Source organism: Magnolia sinica, chromosome 14 (assembly GCF_029962835.1).
Source record: "Magnolia sinica isolate HGM2019 chromosome 14, MsV1, whole genome shotgun sequence".
In the NCBI taxonomy this organism is placed as follows: domain Eukaryota; kingdom Viridiplantae; phylum Streptophyta; class Magnoliopsida; order Magnoliales; family Magnoliaceae; genus Magnolia; species Magnolia sinica.
This window is the reverse complement of record NC_080586.1, coordinates 76,645,040-76,657,518: the sequence shown is the minus strand read 5'-3', so window position 1 is coordinate 76,657,518 and position 12,479 is coordinate 76,645,040. Positions and strand designations below refer to the sequence as shown.

The window sequence follows — 12,479 nt, the reverse complement described above, 5'->3', positions numbered from 1 at the left end:
AAAAATAAAAGACTGGATATGATGGTAACTCTTTTTTTTTATACCCATATGATGGCTGCTTCATAAAGCCAACAAAATATAGAAAGAATGGAAGTTCTGCAGGAAAATCAGGTTATCCAAGGAAAGTAGAAGCAAAACACAGAAAAATTGAGCCTGCTAAAGCATAAAACAGACTGCTAGAGGAAGGAATTAAAAGAAACTTTATTCAATTAAGGGCCTGTTTGTTTTGCCCATTTTCCTGGTAATGTAAAGTGTGTCATCATTACTATCTTACCACTGCCAAGCTAAATATAGGATTGGTTGGTCAAATGCAGATGTATTCGACCGACAAGTAATTTGTAATCATTGCACCTTTTTCATGTAATTATTATAAAAATCTACATCCAAATAGCAACATCAGTTTATTTTAATGATGATTTGACATTGAAGTAGTGCAAATTTGCATAATTATGAATAAATCAAACAATGTAAAATTGTTATCATTGCGGTCAAATGCAGCTGACGTCAAGAGAAAAGTAATTTGCACTCATTACGCATTTCATTTACAGTACCAGGGAAATGGGCAAAACAAATAGGCCCGAGGAAGAAGAAACTGAAAGGGCTAAACTATCAATTGATTATAGTAATTGGCTTAGAAGGAAGAAATCAAATGGCTCAAGGAGGGGGATAAGAGCACAAAGTTCTTTCACGGTATAGCTAGCGCCTAGGCAAGATCCAACCGGATCCACAGCCATTGTATGGTACAAGAATTGCCATAAAGATCATATGTGCAACTTGATTGTCTAATTCTACAAGAACCTCCTACCAATAAAGAAGTGGTTCAGGGAAGGCTCAACAACCTACCATTTAACAGAAATTTTCATGAAGACGCTTATTTACTTGAGAGGCTTGTTTCAAAGGAAGAAATGAAGCCTACATGGATGCATTGGGTAGAGACAAAGCACCGGGGTCGGGGTACAAAGAAGGAAAATAAAAATACAATCCTTAAAGGCTTCCAAGGAGGAAGCCCACTCAAAACCACTCTCCACTAGAGTACACTAGTTACAAAAGCACTAATTGTTGCACTCTCCCCAAACCACCCAAAGGCTTGCCATTGGCCCATAACAGCTAGCCGCCAAAGTGGTTTCCCGACCTTCCCAATCCCTCCTCCATGCCAAGCTAAGATAAAGTCATTTATAGAGTTCAGTGACAGCCACACAATACCAAAAAGGGACAAGACTGGAGCCCGAACAGCTCGGGCAAAGGGACAATGGATGAAGAGGTGGTCAACCAACTCTGCATCTCCAAAGAACGAAGGTTTTGATTGCTTAAGGGACTTCAGACCCATTAGCCTTATCAAGAGTCCGTACAAGATTCTAGCAAAAATATTGGCATCAAAGTTCCGAATAGTTCTCTCGAAAGCTATCCCCAATGCTCAAGGTGTGTTTGTCATTGGAAGGCAAATTTTGGAAGGTTCTTCAATTGAGCATGAATGTATCAACTTGTGGCATTGGGGTGGTAAAAACGGCATCATATGCACATTGAATTTGGAGAAAGCTTAAGATCATGTGGACCGGGGCTTCATGGACTAGATGTTGGGTCGATTGGGGTGTGGCCATAAATGGAAATGGTGGATTCAAGCTTACATCCAATCAGCTAAGTTCACAGTGCTAGTTAATGGGTCCCCTAAAGGCTTCTTTAGGGTTACTTGAGGCCTTTGGCAGGGGGATCCCCTCTCGCCATTTTTGTTTGTAGTCATCACGGGAGCCCTTTGCAAAATGTCAAATAGGGGTCAAGTTGCAGGCCTTACTAGTGGATTTAAGGTGGATAACTCCGAGCTTCAAATCTCCCATCTTGCTACAATCTTCTTCTGCAAAGCGCAAAAAGTCATGGTGGACCATTTGTTGAAGATAATAACACGTTTTTAAGCAGTGTTGGGGTTAAAGGTAAATATCCTCAAAAGTGAGCTCTTGGGGTTTCGTGTGTTTATGAAGGAAGTGGTGAGGTTTGTTGCGATATTTGGGTATCGTACCGGGTCCTTTCCAATGACATATCTTGGCCTCCCGCTTTGCATAGGAAAACCAGCGAAGCACTTGTTGGATAAGGTCATCGAAGGAGTGGAGAGAGCTATTGAGGTGGAAGAGCATACAACTCATGTTGGGTAGTAGGATGCGCTCATCAAAGCTGCCTTGTAGAATTTGCCTATCTATTTCATGCCTTTGTTTAGATGTCCAAAGATGTTGTTGACTAGATTGGAAAAGATGAGGGATTTCCCTTGGCAAGGGGCTACAGAAAATCAAAAGTTCCATTTATTATAGCGGATAGAAGTATGCAAACCTTACGAAGGGGAAGGAATTAGAAGGTTGGAAGTTGTAAACCTCACTTCACTTGGGAAATGGATGTGGAAATTTGAAACAAAAGAAGGAAGCTGGTGGTGAGAGGTGATTGCAAGTATGGCAATGGCTATGGGAGGTGGTGGGTCAAGTAATCATCTTTATACAGGGCGTCAAGTCTTTGGAAGGCTATTGCCAGCACAACAAGCAAGCTCAAGGAGGGGATTTGCTTTTCCGTTGGGGATGGGGAGAGGGTTCTATTCTGGGACAATGCGTGGCTTGGAGAGGATCCACTCCATGTCGAGTTTACAAGGTTGGTTGGGCTCTCTTCAGTGGAGATCTCTATTTTTCTATTTACAACACAAAGGTTGTGCGGCCTCCCCCATGTAGAATGAATTGTCGGATGAGGAGGTGGAGGTGGACGTGGACAACTTCAGTCGGCTCCTAGCTTGGCTTGATAATTTCATGCCCTTGATAGGCGAGAAGGATGCAATGGTGGGGCATAAGGATCACTCTGAAAATTTTTCAGTTCGCTCCTATGTGTTGATTTGTCATTTCCCCAATGGGTGTAGTTCACGCCGCTTTTGTGTGGCATTACGACATACCCCCAAGGTTGAATAGGGTGCTCGCTATTGACAATCACCGAAGAAAGTCAATGGTCATCATTGATATATGTAGCTTGTGCCCTACAATATGCGAAGTCGATAGATCACTTGTTCATCATTTGTCCCTTTGCCAAAGTTGTTTACGAGGGATTTTTTGTCTTCTTCAATGTTGCATAGGTAATGTGGGGAAACATTGAGGCTTTCCTCCTCGCATGGCATGGGGGAGGATCTAGGAAGAAAGGAAGGGCAATGTGGAGCTTAGCTTTGTTGTCGGTCTTTGGACTTTAGGGGGAGAACAAAATAACCGATGCTTTCGGAACCAAAGTAGGTCAGCTTTGAAGGACTTTAGAAGGGTGAAATAAGACGTGGTGGCTTGGGTTTCTTGATTGTTGGGGTAAGTGTATCTTATTTTTGTTCTGGCTTGAGCTTTCTTGTTGTGTATCTTTGTTAGGAGTAATCCTCATTGTTGGGTGTTGTCCTACAGACTTCTTCTTTTAAAATTTTATTACCTTTCAAAAAAATAGCTAAAAGTCCCTTAAATCACAAGCCTAGCCAACTTATACAAGATCTAACTTGTAGAAGTCAAAACATAGACTAAAAATAGATAAGTAGGACAGCTAGGACTGCTTAAGTTGCTCAACAAGCAAACTGAAAACAGATAACTAGGAAAGCTACTAAAGTTATTAACTTGCTCAATAAGCAAACTACTACCCCTAGCTAATGCAACCATGTTTGGATTGACTTGATTCCACATGTGGGCCCCACATGAACACCTGGGTGGGACCCTATGATCTCATGGATAATAGCTCAATATTAGTGTTTATTTGCTATTTTTATTCTCCTTTAAACCTAATAATGACCAGGATAACCCTGCTTAAGTAGAATAAGCAAGGTTCTTTTGGTCATTTCATTAGTATTAGGATTTTCTTTCTTTCCTAGCAATTAAATAATAGCTCAATATTAGTGTTTATTTGTTTTTTTTTTTAATGATTATTTAAAAATGAGTTTAGGAAGGTGAGCTCTATCATGTTCCGACGAAGAACGACAAGATCATGGGAAAGATCGTGAAGCTTCTAAGCATCGTTGGGGAGATTCATCTATAGACGACAGCGATCACTCCCTTGGTGATCGCGAATCGGGGAGAAACAGGGATCTAAGGAATATACATGATACAAATGCTACTTTAGAGGAAGGTGAATATGTGCCTCAACAAGACGCGGACTGGAAGGAAGTTCATCGCCGGAAGAATGCCTCCGTCGCATCAACAGCAAGGAATCGAACCGCGTATCCTACTTTATTTGTGAAGGGTTTCCCGGCTGGTTAGTTTCCTCTCAATGTTGAAAGGGTTCTTGGCCGGGTGGGTGCGGTCATGGATGTAGTTATGCCTAGAGATCGAAGAAGTGGCGCTTTCAGAGGATTTGCCTTAGTTTGTATGTCCTCCGAGGCTGAACTTGCAAGAGCCGTCACCATGCTGCATGGAGTGAGGTTTGCTGGTTGTCCTCTGCTTGTTCAGCGAGCTCGATTTGGACCCCTTTTTAGCCCGCCATCAGTTCTCTCGCCCTACTAATCCCATTCCGCCCAAAATCTATCGACCTAAGCGTGTCCTACCCCCTCCACCCCTCCCTTCTGAGTCTGCGGCCCCTTCCTTTAAGGAGGTCCTCCTTTTCCAGCATCAACCTCAAGCTTCCCCCCCCCCCCGGAACATACCCGTCCTCTGACCCTCCTTCTCCCTTCGTCCCTTCTCCTGTGGATTCTTCCTCTCCCTGTTCCAAAATGGGCGTACCTATTCATGTCAATCCTAACCTCTTTCATAAGGCGAAGGAAGATTTGGTGGTGATAATATATAAAGAAGGAGCTTCGCTATCATAGGTGAAGGACTGGATAGCAGAAACAACGGGTTTTAACCCAGAGAACTATAAGATCAAACTGTTGGGCTATAACGAATTATGGGTTAAGGTGTGCCCCGGGATTAACCCGAAAATGTTGATTATGGCAGGTCATCTTCATTCCGGTGGACCAGTGGCTACGGTAAAGAGGTGGGAAGAATTCTCGACCTTTGGCATGGAGAATGTTTGGTTCCAAGTTTGGGGAATTCCGTTAGAATTATGGTTTGATGAATTCTTTATTACAGTCGCCGCTTATCTGGGATCGTTTCTTGAGTTGGACGTGAAGACGAAACTAGGGGAGGAGATCGGCGTTATCAAACTCAGAGTTAGAAGAAAGAAGGGTCTTGATTCGCCTTCATCGGTGAAGGCGATCGTGCAAGATCATTGCCTCGACTTCCCGCTGATCAAGGAAGCCTTCGAGGATCGGCTACCACGTTGGGGCGATCTATGGCAAATCAAGGAAGATCCTTCGCCGGAGCAGCCGTTAACCTCCCAACCATGGCGGAAAGAGGGCCCACAAATCCCATGCTCCAGCAGAGCTCCGGTTCTGACGCCTACCATCTCTCTCTCCGTTAGCAGACGGAATGACCGCTCTGTAGCCACCACAGCGACACGTGGAGTTCATCTATCCTCTCAGCCGCCCTCTGCAGTTCCTAATCCTCCTCGCCAGGCGTGCGATCTGTCAACGGTCTCAAATAGGGCGACACGTGCTGTTCTTGGTGAGACACATACATCCAACAACTGACCTTCAACCAATTTTCCAATGGACAATTCGGAGTATGACCAGACTCGTCAGGCTTTTCTCCAGGAAAAACCGCAGTCGGCGTCAGAGGCAATTATGTTAGCTCTTTCGCGATACACAATCTTGGACACGTGGCACACATAGAAGGAAAGAACGACGGACGCGAGGAGCTCGAAGAGTTTGATGGGTGTATTTCCTCATATCACGAGGATCTATGTGATGGACACGTGGAGGGAGCTGACGGCAGATTAAGTCCTATCCAACGACACGTGGCAGACGCTCAGGTCATCCCTCCTCTTTCGGTTCGTTTATCGGGCGGGTCTTCTTCAGATCCGGACCCGACCTCCGTTTCCACCCGTTCAGCCATCATACCTCCATTGCCTCTCTCGTTAGCCATTACTTCCTCTTCTTGCCTCACGCCTCCTTACAACCTAAGTCTTCTTTCTGCCTCGGATGACCCTTCTAATTCTCGATTTCTGTCCGACCACAGTTCCTCTGAGACCTTCTCTCAGGCCTCTTCGCCCTGTTCTCCTTCTGCCTCCTCCCTCCTGTCTACTGACGCCCTGGATATGGGGCCGATCACTCTTTTTCAAGAGCCTATGTCTACTGAGTGTCTTATGGCGGAGCCGCTGTAAATGATTGCTGATCCTCAAATCGATCCTTCGACATCGGAAACGGACAGATCTGATCTGTTAGCCAAGATCCAGAAGAAGCGGTGGATTCGAGATGCAATTGGTAAAGTGGGAAGATCCCTTGGTTTGTCCTTCAGGGACAGGGTCGAAGATTAAATTGCCTTGTTTCAATGTATTGAAAATAGAGATAGACCCATTGAGAAGAAATCTACTCCTGCAAAACACTTAGTCAAGATTTCGAGTTCCCGCGAGCTGCTACGACTTGAAGCCAGCCCAGGGTTCATCTCATCTTCTGTTTCTAATTCTAGACGTCAGGGCAAACGGGGAAGCGTAGTGATCCCATAAAGATGATCTCCTGGAACGTTAGGGGGGTAGGCTCCAAGCATAAAAGGAGTCTCATTAAGGCGACCATCAGCAGAAAAAATCATGACGTTCTCTGTCTGCAGGAGACTAAGGTCTCTCATTTCAAAGACACTCTTTTGGCTTCTTTGTGGAAAGTTAATGATGCGAAATGGTTATCTGTTGATGTGGTAGGCAGCTCGGGTGGGATTCACATCGCCTGGAAATCTTCTAAATGGGACCTTGTCTCCTCTTCTTCAGGCAACTTCTCGGTGTCAGTGACTCTTCAAGATAAGTCTTCCTCCACTCAATATCTTATTTCAGTTATCTATGGGCCTACTAGTCAGTCCCTCAGGGCAATCTTCTGGGATGAGCTCTCGCAGGTTAGACAGTCATTCACTGGACCGTGGTGTGTGGTTGGTGATTTTAATGTCACGCGCTTTCCGGAGGATCACTCCAGGCGCAGAAGATCCTCCGCCGCCATGGCTCGCTTCTCCAACTGGATCCAGCAAGAGGAGCTTATTGACTTGCCTCTCTTGGGAGCGAGATTCACATGGACTAATGGGCGGGCTTCTCCTATCCAATCTCGCCTGGATAGATTCCTTGTCTCTCCAGAATGGCTTGAGGCTTTCCCGACTATTAAGCAAATCGCCATGTCTCACACCACTTCCGATCACTGCCCGATTCTTCTCAGTGTGGAAGCTGATAACTGGGGCCCAAAACCTTTCAGGTTCAATTCTTCTTAGCTCCATTCGGAGGGTCTCCATCAGAAAATCATTGAATGGTGGAAGTCCTTCCAGGTGAAAGGATTTGCGGGTCATAAGTTGCTCTGTAAGCTCAAACTTCTCAAGGAAAAGCTGAAGGAATGGCGCAGGGAGGAAGCTCATAATCATGAGGTAGAGATTGAAGCTCCTCTATCCGAGCTTAAGAGAATTGATCGCGACTCTGAAGAAGTTCCGATATCAAAAGAGGACTTAGTCAGGCGTATATTGATGCGGACACCAGGTCATTCAAAGTATATCAACACAGGAGGCGTACATTACCCGTGTCATTGTGGTGAGATGACAGATACGGGTCGGGTCTCTAGAGGTTGAAGACCTTACACATATATTCATGACATGTGTAAGTTGCTTAGAGGAGACATTTGGACCATTAGATCGCGAGGACGGTGTGATCGGACCGTTGGATCGTCACGGCCCACCTTCATTACACCACCTTCACAGCACTATCATCGGGGGCCCATCGGGCATCTTAAATTTACATTAGTTTATGAAAATTTGAGTTAATTAAGTTTTGAGACAGTTTGTGCACAATATTGTGCGAATTTCTTTTTTTTGAAACTTTTTTTAGTAGGGGTATTTTGGTAATTTCATGTAATTACGAATTTATAAGGGTTGCCCTAAACCCATAGCATGTTATGTGATGTTTTACGAAAAAGAAAAAAGAGTTTTTTGCTTTTTACGATTTCGTCTTCGACCTCCAGTGATTGGAAGAGGGCATGAGGCCCAGGTAAACGATTTCTCATCCCCTACTTCTTTCTCCTTCTCTTTTTTCTTAAGGTAATATTTTCTTTAACCTCATTCTCTTCTTTTTCTCCTAAAACCTTTAGATCTAGAAGCCAAATCTTGTTTCTTTTTTATCTAAATCATTAGATCTCAAAAGATTTTCATCCCCCACATAAAATCCATCACCCAAATCTAAATCTGAAGAACCACCAATTCTTTTCTGAATTTTCCAGATTTCTCAATCCAGGAAATTCCTATTTTTCTGGATTAGAAAATCCACTTGAATCGTTAGACAGACCGATTGCAAGACGAAAGTTCTATCTTTCGCCAGATCCAACTAAACTCAGATTTTAAGATTCAATACTTCATGTTTGTGATGGATGGCCATAATCAATACTATATTAACCTTATTTCGTTTTTGTTTTATGATGTATAAGGCTGATATTTTATTTGTTTTTTTTACATTGCATAAATCTGCCCCTTTCATATACCATGCTCATTTAAGGTTGTATTAGGTCGTCCTACATCATATATCCATCATTCAGGACCTCTCGAACAAAGCTTTAGAAGAAAAAGCATCTTGGAAGATTAAGTCTAGAGCCAAATGGATTGCAGAAGGGGATAAAAATACTAAGTTCTTTCATCAAGTATCAAATATGCATGCTCGGGCTAAGGCTATTCTCAGCATTCACGACAAAGGTAACAGAATCGAGGATAGAAAGGAGATAGAAGATCTCGCTACTTCTCAATTTCAAGAGCTTCTGTCATCCGAGAACTGGTCCAGACCGACCCTAGACTCAATTTCCTTTAACAGGCTTCAGGCAGATGATGCGGATTTTCTGGAATCCCAATTTACGAAAGAAGAGGTCAAGGCTGCCGTCGATGCTTTGGGAGGGGATAAGTCTCCAAGCCCAGATGGATTTCCAATGGCCTTTTACCAAATCTTCTGGGATTTAGTGCGCCAGGATGTTCTTCAATTTCTTCAGGAATTCTATACTCGAGGAAGATTGTCGAAAGGCCTTGGAGCCACTTTTATTTCTCTGATCCCCAAGGTGGCGGGTGCGTCCTCATTTCCTGAATTTAGGCCGATTAGCCTCATAGGGAGTCCCTACAAAATCCTGGCGAAAGTTTTATCTGTTCATCTATCAAAAGTTATTGGGAGTCTCATCTCCAGCAATCAGAATGCCTTCATAAGAGGTAGACAAATCATCGATGGTGAGCTTATTGCCAATGAAGTTCTGCATACCTGTCATAAATCCAGATACAAAGGAGTCTTCTATAAGCTGGATGTTGCCAAGGCTATGATCATGTGGTTGGAACTTTCTGTTATATATGCTATCGCGGATGGGCTTTGGAACTAAGGGGATAAGATGGATCACTGCTTGCATTGGATCGGCCCACTTCTCCATTATTCTAAATGGATCGCTTAGAGGATTCTTCTCAAGTTCGAGAGGTTTGAGACAGGGGGACCCTCTCTCCCCGCTCTTATTTCTTATTGTGGGAGAGGCGCTGTCCCAAATGCTAAAGAGAGGTCAGGAGCAAGGTCTTCTTCGTGGTATCGAGATGCCAGGTCTGTCATCTCCCCTAACTCATATTCAGTTCGCAAATGACACCCTTATATTCTCTGAAGCTTCGAATGAGAAAATTGAGCACCTCCTCATTGCTCTTCGTTGTTTCGAAGCGGTCTCGAGATTACGGATTAATCTGAATAAATCGAAGATCCTTGGTGTCAATGTTCCGCAGCAATCTCTTCAGAAGTTTGCTTCCATGCTCGACTGTCACATTGATTCCTTCCCAACATATTTTGTTGGTCTAACCCTTTCAGTGGGTTCCTCGCCGAAGAGCATGTGGGATAAGGTTACCAGCAAATTTAAGAGATATCTCACTTCATCGAAATGCTAATATCTGTCTCTGGGTGGTCGGCTGACTATTATCAAAGCTGCTCTATCTAGTCTTCCCCTTTATTTCATGTCGTTGTATAGATGCCCAGGGTCGGTTCTTAAGAGTATGGAGAAAATTCGAAGAAAATTCATGTGGTTTGGTAAGGAAAATCAGAGGAAGATTCATCTCCTAGAATGGAATCAGGTATGCAAGGTTTTCAGAGAGGGAGGTGCAAATGTGAAGATTCTGAAGATTATGAATTCGGCGCTGCTGGGGAAATGGGCTTGGCGATTTGCCTCGGATCAAGATACCCTTTGGTCTTCGATTGTTAGAGGAAAGTATGGTGCTTCCATTGGTAACTGGTGGCCTAAAGATAAGTCATACTACAAGGCTTCTCACATCTGGAAAGGAGTCCTCAAAGCCAAAAACCATGTGATAGCTAACAGGTATGTATTGGGTAATGGTTCAGCAACTCGTTTTTGGGAAGATTTATGGGTAGGAGAAAAGCCTCTCAAATTCGTTTTCCTGCAAATCTATCGGCTTTCCCCTGACAGAGGGATTTTTATTAATAGATGTGGTTATTTCATTTCTGATCAGTTCGTGTGGGACATCAAATGCTCCAGAAATCTCAATGACAGCGAGGCTGATGAATATACGTCTCTTCACGATCGCATCTCCAATTATAAGCTTATTCCCTCTCAGCCTGACAACATTGAGCGGCTGCTGGAAAATTCCGCGGTCTTCTTGGTCAAGTCCCTCTATGCAGCTATTTATCCTGCGGCCCAGCCTCAATTTCATGCAACTCCTTTTATTTGGAAATATCAAGTTCCACCAAAGATCAAATGTTTCGGGTGGCTTGCGGCTCGTAATAGAATTCTTACTATTGATAATCTGGCCAAGAGAGGCATGCAGATTGTCAACGTTTGCCCTTGTTGTATGCGTCAGGCGGAATCTATGAACCATTTGCTGGTACACTGTTCCTTTATCTCTCCCATATTGATAGAGTTCTGTCAGCTATTCTCAGTGTCCTGGTGTGCTCCAGAATCGGCTGCTAATCTGTTGATTGCGTGGAATGGGTCCAAGCTTGCTAAAATCAAATCGATTATCTGGCGCATGGCCATTCTTGCTATTTGGTGGGCTATTTGGGAGGAAAGAAACGAAAGATGTTTCAATGATCGATCGAATTCTGCGAAGGAGGTAGGTGTCAGGGCTAAATCAATGGTTTTAGAATGGGCTGTTAATGTAAAGGATTTGAATAAGGCTGATCTTTCTTTTTTAGGTAGTTAGGAGTCGTCTGCCATCTTAGCAGCCCTCCTTCTGTTGCTTTCCTTTTCCTTCGTTTGTAGTTCCTTTCCCTCTTTAATGATATTCTTCGTTGCTTTTTCAAAAAAATAATAAAAAGAGTTGTTAACCGTGTAGTCTCATTATGCTGTTAGAGAGAAGTTTTCTTCCTTTTCAGAAAATATTCATCCTCTTGCACGTGTAGTCTCATGTCCAAGCTTGACGATAGCAGTGGAGCGCTATCTGCGGTGGCTGTTGCTAAGGAAACACTCGACGGATCGAGTGACCCAACTAAAAAACAAAGTCATCGCGCTCCCGCGCGCGTACTCATCTTTTTTTCATAAAAAGAAAAAAAAAAGTCATTTAGACAGTCGCGAAGCTCCCCTCGTCTACCAGTTGCAACAATTTCCATACTTGGCAACTTTAAGGTACATTCTTTAACCTTTTTCAGTCTCTTATTTCTCTTCCATCCTTGGGAACTGAAAGAAAAATAAGGAGTTTATCATACCCATCTTATTCCCTTCCAAAACCTATTCCTTCCCAAACCCATCGAAACACATTCCCTTCCTAAACCCATGAAAACCCTAACAGTACCCATTCAAAAAAAAAGGGGACCTTACCATTCCCGTACCTCCCCCCTCCCCCCCCCCCCGAAAAAAAAAAGGAAAAAAATCCCAATCTTTCCTTCCCATGGGTCTTACCCAGATTCCAGATCCAAAATATGCAATCCATTACCCATCTAGATATGAAGTGCTTATGTCAATAAGATGTGAGGCTTCATACAATCCCAGGATGACAAGAGAAGATCAGACTAATGTGTTTCAACAAATTCTAAATATAACAAATCATTGAAAATATTAATTGGTTTTAATATTGTAGTGAAAAATAACTTGTAATGTGAGCTACGTAGCATGTAGTGTAGTGTTGCTCATGCAAATTATCATGAAGAGTAGGCTACATGTGACTTGAGCAATTTTCATTAGTTATGTAGCATTAAGGCTATGCTACACTACTTAGTGTAAGCTACAAACTACATAGCGTAACTATTTAAAACACTGTTCTAAACAGACTTAAAATCAGAAAGGTACTTCCTCTTTTTTAAACAGGCAAAAGGTACATTCTTTTTTTTTCTTGAGCGAAAAGTACTTTTCTATCAAAAGATTTAAACAATTAAGAATCCTTTATGAATTCATATGTACAGTAGGTCAATTGTTTAAATGTATAATCACACAACTAAAGAATCATTACAGTGCATCCCAGCACTACCTTGCATGTATGAAACAGCATTGTCATATA

The 12,479-nt window shown here is 43.1% G+C and overlaps 1 protein-coding gene across 1 annotated transcript in view; it reads right to left on the bottom strand.

Moving 5' to 3' along the window:
* Positions 1-12,479, bottom strand: part of LOC131226267 (mediator of RNA polymerase II transcription subunit 16) — a 58,389-nt gene that overhangs the window by 28,142 nt on the left and 17,768 nt on the right. The gene's annotated exons all lie outside the window — the stretch shown is intronic.